We start from the raw sequence: 21,527 nt of genomic DNA, 5'->3' as shown, positions 1-21,527 counted from the left end.
TCACTAGTAAAGCTTATGGATTTTTTTGTGTGTGTTTTCCTTGAAAAATCTTAGGATCAGTGTTATGCTTTTTCTGAAAGCTAGCAGAAGGGATAGTTCCTAGTTTAAAAGTTAATCTCAGACCAGCAAAGGAGTCTCTGGAGGCCACATGATTCCTCTAGACATGAGTGCAGGTATGCATATTGGCATAGTTCAATTCCAAAATATGTACTGAGCACCTATGTCTATGCGAAACTATGTAAATGGGAATTTGGCTCTTAAAACCAACATTCAAAGGGAAAAAAGAAAAATCTCACATGCCACTCTATCAAAACATCGAAAGGAATTTTCCAATTGTCTTGAAGTTTAAACTGAAGCCCAAAGCAAAAAATAACAAGTATGCATACAGTAGATACAAAAACAATATGCATTATTGAAAGAGTTACTAGAAGATAGAAAAACTAGCACTGTGACCCCAAACCAGGCTTATTAGAGAACTCAAGACATTTGAAATGAACATTGAGCCACTGAAGTAAAAAACTGTCAACGGAATCAGCAGTTCAGTGGCATTTCCCCAGCTCTCCTCATAGATGACCTCTCTTAAACCAAGTGAGAAAAGAGCTTCAAGAAGATCTTTTGAGAGAATGGGTGTTCTTCTACAGAGAGGACAGTGACACATGAACCTGCAAGAGACGCCGAGCTGCACGGATTCTCCAGTGTCCCTGGATCAGAGTTGAGCCTGGGGCACTTCCTGGGAGATACTGACAATGTCCCCAAAGTCCCCAAAGTGAAGAAAAAAACTTGTGTACACCATAGTGACAAGAAAAGACAGTAGCATGAGTGGTTTCCCCTTCCAGAATTTGGTGGAACAAGAACGCTGTATTTTCCTCTGAACTAAGAGGTCATCTCGTTAGCTACTCTCTTGAAAGGTTTCTACTGAAGGAGGCTACCTGCCGGAGCAGAACACCACCAGCAGAATGAAGCTGGCAATCTACCGCCCTAAGCAAGAGCTAAGATTTGTAAGAGCTCAGCGAGAGAATGGATGTCCAGCACTGGATACCAGCAGAGTGCCAGAGATGCCCACGGGGGCCTCCAGAGAGCCCACGAAAGCTTCAGCTATCTGTCTCCTGGAAGACACCACAGCCAGATTTCCTCTCCACCCACCAAGTGGCCCTTTTAATCCTCATCTGATCCTTAACCTGGTACACAAGGAACTAGGAACATAAAGAGTAGACGACTAAGGCAGAGTAACAGTGAAAGAACAAAGCGCCACACATCTTTCCCTGCTGGTCTACAGATTTTGGCATGGGGCTGAGGCTTGGCAGGAAGTGGAGGAAGGGAGAAGTTTGGAACTGGACGCAAGAATAAAGCCGTGGTTTGAACTGGACTGACCACTTTCATGCCTTAACAGGAAACAACTCTAAAGCAAAAGGTGACTGGAAAAGCTATGTGAGTCCAAATTATTGCCAAGTTGTGAAGGAGACCCAACAGTTTGTATCTGGAGGCAAAGGTGAGACACATGGCAGAGTTGAAATAACCCTTGAGCATATCCCAGGAGGGTTTACATCAGACTGACGCCCTCATCTTTTGTTAACTCCAACAGAACAAGTATTTCTTCCAGCACTGGAACAGACTGCAGCCATTTCCCTGAGCACAGATGAAGTGGCTGGCGAAGTTTAGCAGCCATGTTGTAGGAAAAGTATGTACCCTTAAACACAAGGATCACACCCAACACAGCAAGAAGCTCATGCTACAAGAAGCATAGAGATACCAGCTCTGTGTGAGAGAATGAAAGATGAAAGATGACAGTCTCCCAAATACTGTGTATTCTGGACCACAGAATAATTAAATGCAATGGTGACTGGCATCACTTACCTGCCCTAGTTAAATCAATCTCTCCCCACCCCCACCTTACCCGTGCATCTAGATGGGTAAGATTCACACGTGGTACAATTCCCCTTACCTCACTTTGAAAAGACCTGAAGGTCAGCACACACTTCTCAATGAGTTCCCAGATAAATGAGAGAGATAGCTATATAAACAAATGTGTAACAGGTCCTCTAGCAAAAATAAGCTTACGATCCAATGGAGATACAAAGGATACATTCTGGTCTTCACCTTGAGGAAGAGAGACTTCCCGAGAGAGAAGGAAAGCAGTCCAGCCCAGGCCCAGTGCAGTGAACTGATGGCCCAGAGCAACGTCTCTTCCTTCTCAATTTACTTGGAAAATTACCACTTAAAATTGATAATAGGAAAAATAATACCTTTTATTTACAAATGTCCCTTTCAAAGGGCGGGATGAGAAAATCCCCAAAGGTGTGTCTTACACAAAGGCATTAAAGTTGGCAGGTTTGGGGACGCAGACTAGACCCAAGTCTGCTGATGCCATGCTCCACACCTTACTGTCTCTGAAGTAGAGAGCCATTAATAAAATTTTTAAAACGTATTTCTCCTGGAATAATATTGTATTGACAGTAACTATCATCAGGTACTGACATAACTATAAATATGTTCTTGTAAGAAATTTGCAAAAATTCAAGGACTAGAAGTCCATAAGTGGATATTAATAGAAGCATAAGCCTGCCATCAAGGACAACCATGTCATGGGAATTTCGGGTCTTTTGGTTTTCAGCTTTACTGAGGTATAATTGACAAAGAAAACTGTAAGATATTTAAAGTATATATCATGATGATTTGACATACAGGGGCATTGTGAATGGATTCCTCCCATGTAGTTAATGAACACATTTATCACCTCACATATTTATCTTTGTGTGTGTGAGAACATTTAAGTTCTGCCCTCTTAGCAAATTTCAATCATACAATAGAGTGTTTTCAACTATAGCCACCATGTTATACATTAGATCCTCAGACCTTATTCATCTTCTGGCAGAAAATCTGTACCCTTTACCAACCTCACTTTATTTCCCTCACCCCCCAGCCTTTGGCAACCATTTCAGGTCTTTATCTATGACTTGATTCTCAGCCCCAGAAACCAAGTCCAGAAGCACTATGGTAATTCCTTTGCTCTCTTGGAGTTGTTCCTCCAACCACCCCAGGTACCACTTCTGCCTACTGACTTCTTTGTATGCTGACTTCTTTGTATGCTTGGTACACTTGAATAACATGGTGCTGGGTTCGGATTCTCTGGTTACTACAGAGGTAGTGCGGTGTGACAAGGCTTTCACCTAGAAGTCAGGAAACTTGAATTCTAGCACCATAGAGAGAGACACCCTTTTCCTCCTCAGCTGGTAATTGGTAAAAAAGAGCACAAGAAACCAGATTATCTGACCCTACATCAATTCCTCTCCCCACTCTCCTCCAAAACCCTTGGCAAGTCATATAAGGGTCCCCACTGATTGACCTTGATTTTTGTGTCTTGCTTTCAATCTGCATAATTTTAAGTTATATTTTTTGGCCTCCATACCTTGTCTCATTCTCTTCTTACCACTCATCTGCCTTTTCTAGCTCATTGCTTAAGATCTCCTAATGAGAGGCACTGGAGTGGCTCAGTGGGTTAAAGCCTCTGCCTTCGGCTTGGGTCACGATGCCAGGGTCCTGGAATAAAGCCCCACATGGGGCTCTCTGCTCAGTGAGGAGCCTGCTTCTCTCTCTCTGCCTCCTGTGATCTCTGTTGTCAAATAAATAAATAATTTTTAAAATCTTAAAAAAAAATTTCCTAATTTTCCTAATGAAACTCTGGCTCTTCTTTATAGCTCAACTCAAAACACAGTTCTTTCATGAAACCTTTCCTGATAGTCTTAAGGATGGGCTCTCTCTTTTCATTTCTTATTTCTCTCAAAGCACTTACCACATCTTGCTTTGTGTCACAACTGAGTGCCAATAGATTGCAAACTCCTTGAAGTCCTTGGATCTCACCCCAGTAACCAAAAGAAAGCCTTTCACAAATAGATTCAGATCCAAGAACACACGGCAACAATCAAGACAGACTAGGCTATGTCAGAATAAAAAACAAAAACTCCAACATTTCACTGGTTTTATCCAACAGAGAGTTATCAGAATTTCACTCTAAATGTCCAATATAAGTTATTAGGGGAGCTCTGTCATAATCACCTCTCGGGAACCAAGGCAGATGGAAGTTCGAACTCAACAAGGGCTTCTGGGATCCCTAGGGCAGGGGGTATGAATGTGAAGAACCGATTAAGGGCTGGCTCTTAAATCTCCCATCCAGAGATAACCCATGCCATTTCCTCTTATTTTTCCAGGTTAAAGCAAGTCATATGGTCATGCTTCCCTTTACAGCAGGGTAGAGAAGTGTGAGCCTTCATCGTGTTTGCAAGAAAGGGGAAAATCAGAATATGGATGAACACCTTAATGACACTACCACACACATCATGCTATACCTCACCCTTGACCTTGCCCCCCACCTTGTCACCTGTGCCTGGGACATTCTGCCCATCCCGTTTGTCCCTTTATCTGAATAATTTCTTCTCATCCAGATATTTCCACTTAGAGTTCCTCTAAAGACTTTGTTGACCGTAACTCAACTTTACAACCACCACCATCACCACCAGACCTGGATAGAGTGTCCTTCCAATGAGCTCCAATAGCACCTATGACTTTAAGAGACAGACTATATTGTAGTTTGGCTTTTTACTTGACTTTTTCCACTAGACGATGAATAAATCCAGCCTGCCACTGTTTGTTTATTTTTTTAAATAAACTTTTATTGGAATACCATCATGTCCAATCACCTATATATTGGCTATGGCTGCTTTTATTCTCAGCGCTAGACCATAAGCTCCTTGAGAACAAGGTTATATTCTCAATACCTTCTGTATCCCAGCACCTAGCAGAATAACTGGTTCATACTAGGAATCAAAAAAAATGTGTAAATGAATAAAGAGTAAGCTCATGAGTGTTTGCTGAATTAAAATCAAGAACAAAGGACAAAGAAACAGGGAACAGACAGCATCAGAACTTTAAATTTGGCAAAATAAACTCTCCAGATTCTCTGTCCCAGCTATACATGCTATCACTTTTTAGAAAATGAGTAAACACTGGGAACCAATATTAATCTTCTAAGTGTCAAGGCAACTAGAATTTGCCACAGCCCAGTTAGAACAAATTAAGGAACTGTGACACTTACGAAATGCTTTAAAATTACAAAATTACTAAATCCACAGCCATTTGCTCTGTAGAATATTTCATTCTCTTTGATTAACAAATCTGACTTAAATGAGGTGCAGACCTTTTCACACAGTACTGTACAGCCTTCCAAAGGACCACAACCAGTACGAATTGCCTCCAAGCTGAGCGTCTATGAGGTAATGTCAGTATACTGGCTCAGAGCTTCCAGAAGTAAACACACAGTATCTGGGCCGTGGTGATTTTACAGCGTATGAAAAAAAAAATCTCAAAATACAAGCAAATCTGGAAAGTACAGCATCCCAGCTTGTTTATAACAGCAATTTCAACTAGTACAGATCCACAATTTATTTGCAAACAGATTAATTAATGTTTCAGCAGCTGTTTGCAGCCAGTCTGTGATCTCGCTGAGCACAGATGACACTTTTTTCCTCTCCTATTCCATAGGGGCGATTTTAGCAATGCTTAGATTAGGTTTTTACTGTATCAGCCCCACGATAGAATCAGTCGAGTCCCGAAGCAGCCAAACTGGCTCTATGAGATCCCCAGGCCGCCCCGTCTCTGGTGGGTCCCCCATGCCACCTTCCCTGGGCTTCCTTTTAATTATGGCCCCAAAATGCCAGTTTGCAAACAGCTCTGCAAGATCAAAACCTGACATTTTTAAAAATTGTTTTCTCTTTCTACTTTCAGGTCCCTCAGGGTTGGTATTCGGCAATGCGTACCACTGGGTGTAATAAAAGCAAAAGCTTGAATATTTTTCAGTAACCTGACAGAGAAAAAACAAATGGAGAACAAATGTTGAAGAGCCTACAAGTAACGGGCCGCCGAAGCTAGGTGGGTCGCTTCTGACAGAGCCATGCGGCTCTTCTGATTCTGTTTCTCTTCTTGAAGGAAAAAGAAACCGAGAAGACAAGACAAAATCCCCAAAGCCTCACTAGGCTGAATTTCCTTTTTCTCCTTTGAACAGACTACACAGATTTTGTTGACTAATTGAGATCAATCCCAGTTGTAAATCGCCTAGCTATCCTACAGCTTTAATTAAGCTACCAGAGGGAGCTGTTTATCAATTAACACTTGTTACAAATTATTAGTAATTATATGGACTTTGTGTATACACCGTAGCCTGCAAGACCAAAACTGCTTCCCAGTTGTTAGGGAAGCAAATTGAATCACTAATGGGCTATTTGGGTGAAGGCACCAGTCATCACCATAATTACAGACCTCCTTTTTTGGCAAGAGATTTAAGAAGGTAAGTTCCAGCGCTGTCGGCAGCACTTGAATCAACACTGTAAACGAGTCTTTCATGGGGCTTTGCCAGACCATATTCACTAGTGGACCTTGTGAGACAGACTTCAGGTCTGTATTTACTGTTCGAGTAACAAACCTCATGAAGAAGGGAGCATTAGGTAAAAGTTGATAACATATTCAAGCATAAAAGCTACCTATTGCGGTATGCACTGCATTCTGTGATAATTTTAATTGGCTTAATTGAGATGCGCAAGCCTGATTAATGTTTAATTCCTTTATATTAAAAAAAAAGAGTCAAGTAGTTCGACATTTCTTCAATTATGTTAGATCTTTCTAGACTTCAAAGGAATGTTACATTAGACAGCCAGATACGGGGCGAACTGATTAAAGAATAAAGACTGCTCATTATAATCTAAGAGTACAAAATTGGTTTGTGTAGCCTTTGAAAGTTAAAATTATGAGCTAAAACTTGAGCTACAGTAATTAACCCAATTTATAGTCATTCTTGCTTATCTATTTGCTTATGATTAGTAATTTAAAATGATCCATGGGATTGATTTACAGATCTAAAACCCATTCAGGGACCCAAAACGTGTTGTTCATGATTCTTAAAAATGTTGAAGGAATAGATTTAGTAGCATTAGCAAACATCTATCAGTCAATGAAATATACCAGCGTGAAAAGTCTTGATAGTCAACTTCATTATTCCAAATGCAAAAAATACTAAAATATTTGTATGATGTAATCTACTTGCAAAAAAAAAAATTTAGTTTAACTTGCACTTTCTGTGGCTCTCTGTAAAAACAAAGACAATGTAAAAATTGTGGATTTCTTAAAGTGATCAATTCTTAATTTCTCTGATAATTTTTTTAAAGAATATAGATGAAATTCGAATATGCAGTGGCATTAGTTTAATGACGTGCACCATGACCACTTCTATGAAAGTCACACCCCTCTCTCATGTGCGTTTTCCAAAATGTTCTAAATTCACCTCAGGACATGGGATCACAGCAGGCTTTGGGAAAAGTTGGGGTGGGAACCCTTAGGGAGTCAGGAAAGAACAGGTATGGATATCTTTCAGAAATAAATATTTGCTAACTTTTAACTATCTCCACCACCTCACTGATACAGGGATATGAAAATCCAAAGCCTTCCACTTGATCAGAGACACATAGCAATTTGGGGCAGAGAGGAAATGGAGCTTACACATTTTGGGTGGGGGAGCTTCTTTTATCTACAGAAAATACAAACCACTTCATTATGACTGAGTCCAGGGATTCTGAGCAAATCACTCTTTCTGGGACTTTTATGATATTATGACTGTATGTGTGAGTGAATGAGTGTGTAATGGCATTCCCCGAAGTAGATTTCATGGGACACAAATTTACCTAGATGCTCCATGAAAAGGAGATTCTGCAGGCAAATAAGTTTGGGAAATCTTGTACTATATCTTTTTCTTGGAATTGCAATGCCTGTTAGCATATTAAATGCTCTACATATTTCACTAAAGAACATTTTTAATTGAGTATCAATTAATATTAGTCAACATTCTCAGCCCAGTGATGTAATAATCTATAACTAAATAGAATACTGATGCTTGCTTTTTCCAGAGTAGTATTGATCACATATGTCCAAATAAATAAACTTTTCCCAGCCCACCTGCATCACTGAAGGAACAAGACCATATGCCACATTAGGAAGTAGGAAGATTTTATTCTCTATCATTTCTGGCCACTTACATTGATTTATATTTGGTATATTTATGTAGCACATGTGCTAGACTTCACAATTTAAGATAGATGTGTGAAATGTGTCCAGGAATTGGGGAGGAAAGGGTGACTCATTTTTAAACTTGGTGAAAATACAAGTCCTTGACAGTTTTTTAAGGGCTAACTACACACACAACAGTAATTCCTTTCCCATTGCCCTGTGAACTGAATAAGAAAAGCTAGCTTTTGCTGCAGATTGAAAGAAAAGATACAGGAGTGTGTGTGTGTACATGCCCTAGCCATATCTGCTGACAGAGACCAGAAGAAATGGCATTTCAATACTGATGAACACCCCTAGCACCCAGATCTTGGTTTCTAAGTGCCATTCCTCACCAAAGGGAACAGTGCTTTGTGAAAAAACAATCAGTTCCAGGGTTGGGACAGGATGTGTAAGGTGAACCTAGAACATCTTGTTATACACAGGAGTGAGGAGCATTCAAAGACTAGTAAAGGCAGGTTGGAAGGACACAGAAGTCAGCTTCTAAGGGCCCCCTGATAGCTAAATCTGAGTTGATTTCAAATCTTAATCTTTTAAAATTTCAAAATTATTTATATATCAAAATAAATAAGAGTAAAAAATTATAACCCATAGAATATAACAAACAGTATGTGAAACCATACAAATATCAATCAATCAGAAGGAAAAGCTTTCATTTCTTTTTCGGGGGTGGGGGAAGGAGCTTTTCTTTAAAGTAAAATGCCAACTAATAAACACAGAAGGAATAACAAAATCAAAGTCACCATTTGACAACTATGATGGAAATACTTATTTCAGGAAAGAATCATTAATGAATACTAAAATTAATGTGCTCTGCTTTGATGAGAAAAAAAAAAAGCTGTCTGCATAGTCTCAAAGTATTTGCCTACAGATCCTTATTAACAAAGAAGAAATAGTTAGCTACATGGTGGAGAAATCTGACCAAGTGATCAAAACGGACATTACCATTAATGAGATGTTACCATTAATGTATCTGATATCAAGTGCCTCCCAATAGATGTACTGAGAGGGGGACATTATTTCAGTCATTTCCCTGTCCAAAATGTATAATCAGAATCTAATCATGAGGAAATTCCAAACAAACAAACTCAAACTGAGGAACTTTCAAAAAAAAAAAAAGACTAGATTGTCTTCAAAAATATCAAAGTCATGGAGCGCCTGGGTGGCTCAGTGGGTTGAAGCCTCTGCCTTCGGCTCAGGTCGTGATCCCGGGGTCCTGGGATCAAGCCCCACATCGGGCTCTCTGCTCAGCGGGGAGCCTGCTTTCTCCTCTCTCTCTGCCTGCCTCTCTGCCTACTTGTGATCTCTGTCTGTCAAATAAATAAATTAATTAAAAAAAAATATCAAAGTCATGACAAAAAAAAACTATTCCATATTAAAGAAAACTAAAAAGTCATGACAACTAAATGCAAGTAGTAATCTTGGTTAGGCTCTTGAACCAGGTTTTTTTTTTTCTTTTTGTATTAAGGACGTTAATAGGATAATTGACAAAATTTGAATAGGGTTTCTTAATTATTTAATAATACTGTATCCGTGCTAATTTCCTGATGCTGAATTATATGACAGTTAAGATAGTAGCATTGTTTTTAAGAAATACACGCTGAGGGGTACCTGGGTGGCTTGGTGGGTTAAGCCTCTGCCTTCAGCTCAGGTCATGATCTCAGGGTCTTGGGATCGAGCCCCGCATCGGGCTCTCTGCCAGGCGGGGAGCCTGCTTCCTCCTCTCTCTCTCTCTCTCTGCCTGCCTCTCTGCCTACTTGTGATCTCTGTCAAATAAGTAAATAGTAAATAATTTAAAAAGAAACATACGGGGAGCCTGGGTGGCTCAGTGGGTTAAGCCGCTGCCTTCGGCTCAGGTCATGATCCCAGAGTCCTGGGATCGAGCCCCGCATCGGGCTCTCTGCCAGGTGGGGAGCCTGCTTCCTCCTCTCTCTCTGTCTGCCTCTCTGCCTGCTTGTGATCTCTGTCTGTCAAATAAATAAATAAAATCTTAAAAAAAAAAGAAAGAAAGAAAGAAAGAAAGAAACATACGCTGAAATAATAGGAGAAAAGCTGCATGTCTGTGACTTACTTTCACATGATTCAGAAAAATGTGTGTGCACACACCTGGAAAAACAATGAAGACAAATATAGTAAAAATGTTAACATTTGAAGACTCTGGATGAAGGATATGTAAAAATGTACTGTTTTTGCAATTCTTCTATAAATGTGAAATTATTTCAAAATTCAAAATAAAATGAAGGGAGGAAAAAGTCATGGTCTGGACAAGGGAATGCTGGGAAAGGAGCCCTGAGATTGGTGTGCTCATCCAGCTACATGCAAGGCTATTCAGTTGGATTCTCCAGGGATGCTTCACCTGCTACTTGAAGGTTGTCCTAGCTGCTGGCCTCTAAAGCCATTTTCCCCCCCTTTGCCCTCCCAACTCGTCCCCACGAAGCCCAGGTCTAAGTGATGACTACAGGACCTCAACCCTAAAAATAACTCTGCACTTTCTTCAAAAAAAAATACTTATTTGTAGGTATTCACACCCAGGACCACATGGCAATCCCAATTGCTACTGGTGAGGCAAGGAAAATGAGGGCAGGATAACACTGCAGGTAAGCATAGAGCAAAGGTCTTAGACTAGGGGCTAGAAGAAAAACGAAGGACTTTGAGACTACCCGAAAACCGTAACATTACTCTCTCCTTTTCAAAAGGCCACTGTGTCTTGTAATGCATCCTATCACAGCACTAACGACTGGGAAAACATGCAAACATCAGGAACCTACACAAACGATACAAGATGGCAGTTGCATGGAGTAGCTAAGAAAATGGGCACCAAAACAATTGGAAATAATGAAGTTTTGTCTCTGGGGTCCTTGAGTGTTCCGTGAAACAAGCTAACAATATTAATGATGAAGACATTTGCTAAAAGCAAATTATGGCAATAACACAGACTTTTGGGACTGAATAGTCTCCAGCTTCCTCCCCTTCCCCCTTGTGTCTTCACAGACTGAGTTAAACACACACACACACACACACACACACACACACACATCCCACTGAGAATACACATTTTTTGAGGCATTAAGCCTTTAGAAGTACTCTGCAGATTTAAGGTTTATTATATATCTTCCTGTCAGTGAAATCTCTTTCTCTGACTACGAATGGATACTAGGTAAGGGCAGAATGTTACTTATTAAGCAGATACCCAGAATAACAAGGAAGGAATAACAATGTGATCCCTAAGACTTGTGCCAAGACCTCAAGGAAAAGTGTGGCTGGAATGAGGGTAACATCGCTGTGTTTAGAAACACGTATGAATCAGAATCAAATTGGATTTAACCAGGGGAAGTTTGGGGTTACAGAGCAGCTGGAAGAAGAAATTTTTTCCTTAAAAGTGGTTTCTTGTTCTGGTTTTGCTCCTAAACATTTGTAAGGCCTTGGATGGGTCATCGAAACATTCTGGGCTTCAACTTCGCTGGCCACTGAATGAAGAACTGTATACAGAAGGACAAGAGGGGGCAGAGGCCAGTTAGGAGTCTGTTGCTCTCATCCAGGTGAGGGCTAACAGCAGCCTGGGCCAGAGTGGTGATGGTGCACAGGTCTAATGAGGGAGCTGAACCAGAGTCTTCTCCCTCTGGAGAGCCTATAGCTCCTTCTTCAACTAAAGGCAAGAGGAAAATCAAGCCTATGCCTTAGGCTCTCTAAGCTGTTACTATCACCTGATTCATTCACTCAGCACTTGGAAATGGGATTTATTGTACTGGGAGGTCAAGACCAGAGGTCACCTCTTTACCCAAGGAGCTCACAGCCTTGCCGTGCACAGTGACAAGCAAATCAGCAATGACAGTGCGGGGGAGAAAGCTGTGGTCGGGGAGTTCAGGACTTGGGATCATGAATGAAGTCCAAGCAACCTGATCTTGGGAGAATCAGAGAAGATGTATTGGAAGAGATGACATGTAGGCTGAGATGTGAAGAATGGAAGGGAATTACCCGAAGAGAAGTGGGCAGGAGAGGGGAAGGGAAGATCTGCGGGGGGACGGAAGAGCAGGTGTAAAGGCTCTAAGAAGAGACCGATGGCAACATGCAGGAGCTGAAGGTAGTCTGGGGTGGACAGGACAGTGGAAAGGAGGGGTGGGGAGACGCGAGGGTCCTTATAACTCACGTTCAGAAGTGTCATCTGTATCCTAAAGGCAAGGCTGAAAAGTTTGAGCAGGAAAGGAAATGTTATTTGTTCATTTAACGAATGATGTCTAGGCATCTACCATGTCCCAAAGAGTGTTCTAAATGTTGGGGAATTCACAGTTACACATGATCTGATTTACATACAGAACAATTACTCAACTACCAAACAAAGAACTGGATATAGAAAGGCAAGAGAGGAGGGGGCGGCATTGAAGGGCTTACTGCTGTTTACTACATGAGGACCAACACAGGCACCCCTTGCCTCATTGTGCTTGGCTTTACTGTGCTTCACAAATACTTTCTAACAAACGCAAGGTCTGCGGCAATTCCGTCTCAAGCAAGTCTATCCTCCCCATTTTCCCGACAGCGTTTGCACACTTCGTGCCTCTGTGCCACATTTCCAAATAGTGCCACGCTACACTATTTCAAACTTCTCCTCATTATCATATTTGCCATAGTGAACTGTGATCAGTGATTAAAACTTGATGAACGCTCACACGATGGTTAGCGTTTTCTAAACAAGAAAGGATGTTTCGATTAAGGTGTGTACTTTCTTTAGACATAATGCTAGTGCACTCTTAACAGACAGTAACGGAGCGTGAACATAACTTCTATGCCCTGGGTAACCAAAAAAAAAAAAAAAAAGGAATCTGATTCGCTTGACTGCGATATTGGCTTTATTGCAGTGGTCTGGTCTCAAACTGGGCAAGACCTCCGAGGTGTGCCTCTAGTAACTTGAGCCAGGGTGGTGACTGTGTAGGTGACTGTGTGGAAACTGCAAGAGGCATAGGCTTCCCTAGCTGGGAGTTTTCACCGCCGTACCTACAAGTAGGATAAGAAAGTTGGGTAATAAATAGCTTTTAGCATGCAACACACTTCATCTTTGAGGAGAGCAGCCTCTGCAGGCCTCCTCGGGAAGCACTGAATTATTGCTCTGACATCAAGCATTTCATCAGGGACTTGACTAGATTAGTTGTCCTTACCCAGACAGACCATTATTAAAAGTACATGAAATCAGAAAGAAAATCAGTCTGCTAGCATAACCAGCCTCCCTCCACGCACAAAAGTAAATACGACTCAGAAAAATGTCTGCTGAACGTAACCTTTTTCTAAGTCACCAGAAATGCGGTTGGCAGCTGCCGGTGACAACCTCCTTCATTACATTCTAATGATGTAAACTGCTCCCTCAGGATGATTTAGCTTTGCTGCAGACAAAATGCTTATTGCTCCTCTACTCATGTAGAACACAAATGACTGCTGCGGAACTCGGCCCGATCATCAGGATTTCGAGCTAACCTCACAGACCAGCCGCATTCTAGGGAGAACACAGGCGGTTTTAACAGGAATACCTTTCAAAGCCCGAATTACGGCCACGTTGCATTCTACACTCGCAGGCGATTAATCTGGGGCGCCTTCTGAAGCCTGGGACTTGGGAAGCCCAGGGAATTTCCTAGCATGGCTCCAGCCCTTCCCCTGCTGGAACCCAGTAATGGATACATTCTTAGCAAGGGCTGCTGGGGGTAGCCTGTGGGAGTAAACGCCGGCACAAAGCCCTTGTGCTGCCTCCAGCTGGCGGGTAGCTTCAAGGTATTGATTTCTGAAAGACCTGCCAGGGGACCAGGTGCTTCAGAGTTTTCTGGGGTGATTGTGAAAGACGTGGATTTGCTGGACCTACCTGAGACCGACAGAGTCAGAACCTTTAGGAGTAGGACCTGGCCATCTGCACATTTAACAAGATCCCCAGGGCGGGGGGGTGATGCATAGCCAGTTTTGTCAGCATCTTTAAGGAACTACCTGAGTGAGACCAGGTACCTCAAGCTAGTCCGTGTAGCCCAGAGAAATGAAGGCATGCTACTCGGGGGTTCACCAGGTCCCACGTTTAAGCTCCTCCTGGGACTGGCTCCAGCTTGGACCCCTCACTCCGGACCTGCTCTCCTGTTGGTTGCATCCATGAGACCCCACACAACATACTTAGCCTTCCTCGGCCTCTGTTTTCTCAACTACAAAAGATAGTATCACAACTGATGGGATTGTTGTAGGAATTTTAAAAGTTAATATTCATAAGTACCTGACACATACTAAGCAATCAAGATCTATTAGCTTTTCAAATTTTTTTCTGGCTTTTTTCAGGTCTCTCCTTTGTTACTGGAAAACCCTCGCTTTGGTTTCTCCTCTAAATCCCATCCATCTTCCTCCGCCCACCCTCTGATATGCAAACCTCCAGAGTCTGAATGGGAGCGTGCCCTAGGCTCCAATCCTACCCTGTCTGCCCTCCTTAGAGCCACAAAACACTGTCTGAAGCCTGGGAGGAAGGATTCTTCCCCTGGGGGTCACCCTGCAGGAGGGAGCCAGAAAAGTCTGGCACTCTGGACATGTGGAGAAGCAAGGTGATACTCTTTACCTGCCCTGGTACACAGGAGCCTGGGCATCTGTCCTGCTGCCAGCCCAGCAGCAAACTGACTGCTAACCCCACAGGGGACAGCATGGGATGAGTAAGTCCCCCTGACCAACAGGCCCAGCCAGGCCAGGCTCTCTGCTAAGGGCTTCTTAGGAAAGTACCTGTGAGATACGTACTGCTCTTCCCAATTTATATTTGAAAAAAACGAGTCTTAGAGAGGGTATGAAACTTGCCGGAGTTCACAGAGGTAGCAGCCAGGATCTTAATATATGTAGCCAGATTCCAGTGGGTTTTTTTTGTTTGTTTGTTTGTTTTAACTATTACACTAGCAATCTCCCACAGAGCTTGGAATACACACACACACACACATATATCCTCGTGTGTGTGTGTGTGTGTGTGTGTATTTAAATCAGAAAGTGTGTGGCATTCTACATGGAAACCTTACTGCCTCAGACCAAGCCTTAGCCCAAGTCACATCTCCTTCGCTGAAAGACAACATGATGTGAAATAAATACCGGGAAGGTGAGATATAGCTGGATGACTGGGGGTGAAGTTAGTTAAACTCTCTGAACCTCAGCTTGCTTCATCAATAAAACAGGGAAAATAATACCTACCTCTCATGGTTCTATATGAAGATTAAATTAGATAATAAATGTAGAAATGCCTTAACGTGGTCTATTCCAACTGCTAGCAGTTACAACGATTTATTCCACTAGTATTTATTTATTCAAGGCTATGTCTTAACTGATGGAGATGTCACTGTGAAGTAGACACAACTGTACCTATCAATGTGGCTTTTAGAGTCTAAGAAAAAGACGATCAGAAAAATAGTGGGGCACCTGGTGGCTCAGTCGGTTAAGCGCCTGACTCTTGATTTCCACTCAGGTCATGATCTCAGGGTGGCCTTTTGAGCTGGGTATGCTGGGTCCGCTTGAGTCTCCCTTTCTCTCTATTTCTCTGCTCCTCCCGTCACCCTAATCTCTCACTCTACTCTAAAAAAAAAAAAAAAAAAAGAAAGAAAGAAAGAAAGGAAGGAAGAAAGGAAAAGAAAAGAAAATTAGGAAGCGCCAAAACAGAGGATGTAGATGACGCAACAAGGACATGTAGGTAGAATGCCTATTCCTGACCTGTAGGGATGAAGAAGGCATATCAGGACCTGATACACTAGGGAAAGAAAGTGGGAAGAGATGATGGGAAGATAAAGGGCAGTCAGAGACATCTACTAGCATTTTGGCTGGATTTGGGGGTTTTTCCTGGTGTAAGAAACGTTGAAAGAAATCATATTTGGAAGAAATGGTAATAAGTTGTTTTAGATAAGATGCCTGGGGCTAGAGACAGCTGTCCACTAGGCAGCTGGATAAAATGATCTAGTGCTCAAAAGATTGATTTTGCATGAAGCTATAGATTTTGAAGTCATTAGCATATATATAATATTAGAAAGCATAAAAGTTCTAGAGAGTAAGAAGGTAGAAAAAGAAACTATAAGAGACTTTGGATTCTCCTCTTTCCTGCTTTCATATGGACCTTAGTCCATCAACTGTCCTATCCTCTTTTACTTGTTTTATTAACCTCTCCCTTGCTACTTATTCTTCCCCATGGGCAATTAAATATACTAAGTCTCTATTATTTAAAAAAAAATAGCTTTTTTCTGCCCTCTAACTCTCTCCAGTTTCAGTCTCATCTACCCTCTCTCCTTCAGAGCTGAACTTCTCTAAAGGGAAATCTGCAGTGGGAATCTCCATTTCCCCCTGTGCCATTCACTTCTCAGCCACTCCAGCCTGTCTGCACTCATCTCTCTAACGAAGCACCCTTATCAAGACCCGTAAGACCCTATTGTGGGCTAAATCCAAAAGATACATCTTCACCTTTATCTTACTTGACTTCTCCATGGTTTTAGAGCTTGGAAATGTCCATTCTCCCTCCTGTTTGGAACACACTCATGCCCTGCCTCCCTTAACATGACGCTTCCTTGCTTGTCCTCTCCCCTCTCTGACTGCTCCCCATTCTGTCCCTGTGGTGGCCTCTTCTTCCTCTATGGTTCTCAGAGCTTGTCATTCCTCAACATGCTTTCCTGGGCCCTTTCTTATTCCATCCCTCACTTTACTCCAATATGATATTTTAATCCACGCCCATGTTACCAGCTAGGGTAGACAGAATGTCAACTTTTTAACAGACAAGAAGGAAAAAAGATGACAGAGCCATGACTTTTTTATGTTGGGTTGCAGAAGGTTACACCTCTGTGATGGTTTACATTTTCTCTGAAAAGCAACAGGCACAGGCATCTGCTAAATGTGTGGTAGATGGGAAGGTCCAAGAATATTAAGAAAGGGGGCACCTGGGTGGCTCAGTCATTAAGCATCTGCCTTCAGCTTAGGTCATGATCCCAGAGTCCTGGCATTGGAGCCCTGCATCAGGCTCCCTGCTCAGCAGGAAGCCTACTTCTCCCTCTCTCTCTGCCTCTGACTGCTGCTCTGCCTACTTGTACTCTCTCTCTGTCAAATAAATAAATAAAATCTAAAAAAAAAAAAAAGAAAGAATATTAGGAAAGAAGTCTTGAAATGGTTGTTGTGAAAGACTGGAAAGAAGGTTAAGTAGGGAAACAAATGGATAACGGAGTTACGCTGAGGTTCTAGTTAAAGCTGCAAAGGATGGTTTTTAAGGATCTCCAATCTGCCTATGACTTTCTCTAGCAATCTAAATACAAGCATGGAGAAGGCCACAAGTGGTTTGATCCAAGGTGGAATTTTCCACATGGGCTCTATAGAACCTACAAAATAACAATAAAGGAGTTAAACATAACAGCAAAAGAGTGGCAAAATTCTGATCTGTGGAGGTCTAAGCTTGGAAAAGAGAAAAGTTTAAATAGGAGGGATCAGAGAATGAAAATCTTGGTAAGTTTAGGCACGCCGGGCTGGCCCAGTCAGAAGAACATGAAACTCTTGATCTCAGGGTCATGAATTTGAGTCCCACATTGGGTATAGAAGATACTAAAAGAAAATCTTGATAAGTTTGATGGAACGGCTGTAACTGACCATAACTGAACAAACTGGGAAGACTAGCGGGTCTGGTCAGAGAGTTGGATCGTGAATTTTATTGTATCAGAGTTGGGACAGTTTTAGATGATGAGAAAGCCCAGAATATGGCCACAGTAGTAGTTGAAGATGAATACAGAGGATGGTCACTGGAGATGAAAGGTAAGTTTATACCTGTGTAGGGGCCCAGATAAAATGATGCTTCTTCAAATTCATCATTGCCCAACTCGGAAGTACTATAGGCTGCTTCTGTGTTCCTTCCCAAAGCATTTACATTATTGCCCTTATTCCGTTCCATGGTCTCTCTCTATCTCCTTCTTATCTGAGAGCTTTTCAAGGAAATGTGTCAGATTGCCTTCTTCCCACCCACCACAGTACACAAGGTCAATCAGCAAACAATGTTGAATGAACGAATAATTAGTAAAAAATTGTTTCAATGTGACTTCATAGCATGGGCTTCTTTCTCAAATTCCTGGCCTATTTCACTGTTTTTAGTCCATAAATAAAGATAACTATGCATTTCTTGTGTATTCATTGCTCTTTTTCACTGAAAAAATATTTCTTTTTTTCTAAATAACTTATTTTCTAAAGCTTTAGCGATGGAACCATGATCTTTATTTTTCCCTCAAATAAATATTTTTTTTTATCACTTTTCCTCACATCGGAACCATGCCAAGGGTTTGGCTACTATGGAAATGCAATCTTCAGATAGAGCCTTCCTTGATACAGAATCATCATTTCATTCCATGAATGATTTATTAGTTGCCTACCATATGTCAGGCAGGCCGGTAACAGGGCTCCAGGGATGGGAATAGTGAACAAGACGATTACTTCCCTCAGTAAGATGTAGAGACAGGTAAGGAAGCAGGATGATGGCCCAGCAATGGCCGTATCAGTCAGGATATGTTGCAGTAAACACAGTCGCAAAAATCTCAGTGGCTATAAAGCTACAAAGGTATCTCTCTCCATCATGTGTCTCCATGGCAGATGTCGTCCACATCATGTTTCACCACTGTACCTGTTATCAACATGTGCTTTCAGAATTGCCACGGCAGAGGAAAAGAGAGAAGGATGTGAGCACAGGATAACTGTCAATCTGCTCACAAATCAACCAAATCAAACCATACGGCCTCACCTAACTTCAAGAAGGTGAGAAGGTGCAGTTCTCTCAGGCGCTTGGAAGTCAAGAAACGGCTACATTCAAGAGTGGAAGCAGCACGGCCACAGTGCCAATGCAGAAAGACAAAGGCTATGTCTGGTACTAGGGTATTATCAGAGTCCTCACAAGTCTTGAGGAGTCATGGAAGGCTTAATGGGGAACATAACATTTCAGCAGACATGCAAAAGAGAAACAAGAATTTAATAAGTTGAACCAGATGGCAAAGGGAGGCAGAAGGAGCTGTTTATGTAAAGAAAGCATGGGAAATCTATCCCCTCACCTGGTCCTGCCTGTTGCTACAAAAGTGGCAGCCAATGATATGGATGTAAATGATGAGGGAAGAAGAATCAGGGCTGGAGGAATCTGTAACAAGCCGTAGACATACACATGCACACACTCATACAATCACATTAAAAATGGAGGGGTGTAGATGGCTAATATAAAAACACAAGAATCAAGTGTTTGTGAGGATGTGGGGAAAAAAGGAACCCTCGTGTCCTATTAGTGGGAATGCAGACTGGTACAGTTGCTGTGGAAAACCATCTGGAAGTTCCTCAAAAAGTTAAAAATAGAACTACCCTGGGGCGCCTGACCGGTTTAGTCAGTAGAGCATGTGGCCCTTGATCTTGGGGTCATGAGTTCAAGCCCCACATTGGGTGTAGAGCTTCCTTAAAAAATAGAATTACCCTATGATCCAGTAATCATACTACTGGGTATTTACCTAAAGAATACAAAATACCTAAATAATACAAAAGCACTAATTCAAAGGGAGGCATGATGTAGAAGTAGCCCAAGTGTCCAGCAATTGATGAATGGATACAGAAAATGTGGTGTGTGTATATACAAATATATACACACACATATATATACACACATATCTTCATATATATATATATATATACTTATATATATGAAGATTATTCAGCCATACAAAAGAATGAAATCTCACCATTTGCAATGACATGGATGGATCTAGACAGTGTAATGTTAAGTGAAATGTCAATTAGAGAAAGACAAATACCATATGATTCCACTCAGATGTGGAATTTAAGGAACAAAACAAATGAACAAATAAAAAAAGAGATACTCCGAAAAAACAAGCTCTTAGCTATAAAAAACAAACTGATGGTTACCAGAGGGGAGGTGGGTGGTGGGCTGGATAAAATAGGTGGAGGGGATTAAGAGTACACTTATCATATAAGCATTAAGTAATGTATAGAACTGTTAAATCACTTTATTGCACCACTGAAACTAAGATTAACACTATGTTTACTGGAATTAAAATTTCTAAAAATTTTTAATAGGTGCCACTGGAGGTTTTTTTTAAGACTTGTTTATTTCTTTTTAATATATTTTTTAAAAATTTTATTTATTTATTTGACAGAAAGAGATCACAAGTAGGCAGGGGGTGGGGGGGAAGCAGGTTCTCTGCTGAGCAGAGAGCCCGATGCGGGGCTCGATCCCAGGACCCTGAGATCATGACCGGAGCCTAAGGCAGAGGCTTAACCCACTGAGCCACTCAGGTGCCCCAGGTGCCACTGGAGTTTTGATGATAATGCCTTCCCTCGCTACCCTCTAGGGACAAAAACACTATGATGTGCAAAGGAATTCCAAAGTTTCAGAACAAAGATCCTTGGAGTCTGCTGACAAGGACAAAGCTATTCCCCTAGCAACTAGGTCCAAGATAGAGAACTAACAAGCTCTCTCTGTATAGATCCCAACCTATTTCTCCTGATATCCCTACCCTCAGAGCATCCTCTCTCCTGTACTCTTGCACCAACCTCAAACGGCTACTCTGAGGATCCAACAGCTCAAAGTTCATGGTTGCCTAGCACAATTAAGTCACCTCTTATTCTGTGGCCCACACTGAATTAGGCATTCTTCTTAGGCTATACACTTTCAAACCTCCCCAGTTGGAAAGAACTATCATCCCCATTTTACAGATGAGAAAACTGTGAATGACCGTAAAATATCCCCAAGGGTACACCACTAATAGTGACAGGAGCCTGGGTGGTTCAGTGGGTTAAAGCCTCTGCCTTCGGCTCAGGTCAGGATCCCAGGGTCCTGGGACTGAGCCCCACATCAGGCTCTCTGCTCAGCAGGGAGCCTGTTTCCTCCTCTCTCTCTGCATGCCTCTCTATCTACTTGTGATCTCGGTCTGTCAAATAAATAAATAAAATCTTAAAAAAAAAAAATAGTGACAGGAACCAAGAGTTTAAGCTAGGATGGTCTTAATTTAAATGCACTTATATTGTGTTTAAATTACTACCCACAGAGGTAGAACTGCTGAGTTCATTTAAAATGAGGATACTCTATTTAACTGGAATTTTTTTTTTTTTTTTTAGATTTTATTTACTTATTTGACAGAGGGATCACAAGTAGGCAAAGTCAGGCAGAGAAAGAAGGGGAAGCAGGCTCCCTGCTGAGCAGACAGCCCAATGCAGGGCTTGATCCCAGGACACTGAGATCATGACCTGAGCCAAAGGCAGAGCCCCAATCCACCCGGGCGCCTCTAACTGAAATTTTCTTTATACAGGTATATAGATATGAAGCTTTACACAAATATAAACCATGAACCAATCATAAAACCCAATCACCACTGGATGTAGTGGTGGTGACCCTCTGGCATAGATATCAAAGATGCATGGTTCAAGTCTTCCAGTTTAAT

At 41.7% G+C, this 21,527-nt stretch overlaps 1 pseudogene; it reads right to left on the bottom strand.

Annotated features, from left to right (window-relative positions):
* LOC131810531 (GTP-binding nuclear protein Ran-like) overlaps nt 1-20,681 on the bottom strand; it is a 62,307-nt pseudogene extending 41,626 nt beyond the window's left edge.
* Between the last annotated feature and the right edge of the window lie 846 nt (nt 20,682-21,527).

The sequence above is a fragment of the Mustela lutreola genome, chromosome 10, assembly GCF_030435805.1.
Source record: "Mustela lutreola isolate mMusLut2 chromosome 10, mMusLut2.pri, whole genome shotgun sequence".
NCBI lineage: Eukaryota > Metazoa > Chordata > Mammalia > Carnivora > Mustelidae > Mustela > Mustela lutreola.
This window is presented reverse-complemented; position numbering and strand designations above follow the sequence as displayed.